The sequence below is a fragment of the Ammodytes marinus genome (genome assembly GCF_949987685.1).
Source record: "Ammodytes marinus genome assembly, contig: scaffold_255, whole genome shotgun sequence".
NCBI classification, from domain to species: domain Eukaryota; kingdom Metazoa; phylum Chordata; class Actinopteri; order Uranoscopiformes; family Ammodytidae; genus Ammodytes; species Ammodytes marinus.
In genome coordinates this window covers 35,001-36,363 of record NW_027648549.1, presented here as the reverse complement: position 1 = coordinate 36,363, position 1,363 = coordinate 35,001, and positions in this window count along the sequence as shown.

Below are 1,363 nucleotides of genomic sequence, written 5' to 3'. Positions count from 1 at the left end.
AAGATTGTTAGTGTTGAAAAGTGCATCCTATTTGGGCAATTCTGACCCACAATCCAGTGCGCACGTGAAGTGACGTAACATCGACGAAGCCTCCATATGAAAACAAACGGGGATGCGACGGATATAAAAGCAAGAGGCAAGATCAAGGCACAATGTTATGATGAAATAAGAGAGTAAAGTATGTCCCAATAGTATGCCTACTGCATCCTAACTAGATTCTTTTTATCGTTGGATGTAGTATGTAGAATAGAAAAAAGAAAGAGTATGCGATTCGGAACGCAACCATTATATATGTTATGCATATCAAGGTCCTGTGTGATGTCAAAAATGTCTTCCTATTATTAATTATGTTAAATGGTCAATACATATTATTAAAGGTGTAGTCAGTGATTCTGGAGAACGCTTTTTGTCAAAATCAGTGAATATCTCCTCATGATCCGCTACCTGTCTGTACTGTGTGTGCGCTAAAAAAAAAAGCTAGGGTTAATACACAGCCTAGGCTCTGTAAACTGGTATGTAAGCAAAGGCCACAGCTACAACATGCCTGTTTACAGAGCCTAGGATGTGGTATTGAACCCAGTTTTTTTTTTTTCAAGCGAACACACAGTACAGACAGGTAGCGGATCATGAGGAGATATTCACTGATTTTGACAAAAGGTACAAAGGTACATTTCACAACAAGCGTTCTCCAGAATCACTGACTCCACCTTTTAGATAACTTTTTTATCAACAGTACACACACAGTAGCGGTTTGTCTTTCTGCACATTATGTATTGAAATGTCTACATATAGCTCTGGAAAAAAAATGAAGAGACCGCTCCAAATATTCAGTGTCTCTCGTTTTACTATTTATAGGCATATGTTTGAGTAGAATGAACATTTTGGTTTTATAATATAAACTACTGACAACATTTCTACCAAATTCCAATGAATTTTTTTTGTCATTAAAGAGCATTTTCAATAAGTAATGTAGAGATGAAGATTGAAGAAAAATCCAGACTGGTCTCTTAATTTTTTCCGGAGCTGTATATATATCTATCTTTCTCTCTCTCTCTCTCTTTCTGTCTTTCTCTCTCTCTCTCTCCCCTCCTCTCTCTCTCTCTCCCTCCCTCTCTCTCCCTCTCTCTCTCCCTCCCTCTCTCTCCCTCTCCCTCCCTCCCTCCCTCCCTCTCTCTCTCTCTCTCTCTCTCTCTCTCTATTCTTGTCTACATGTGATTGTGCACCAGTTTCTTGTCAGACTTGTATTAACTAAGGGCAGCTCACCAAACAGTTTCATCCATATGAGCATAAATGTACATTTACTATTAAAAATGTTTTGATGAGTCTTCGAATGGTAATTGGATTTGATATAATGCTTTTTGCT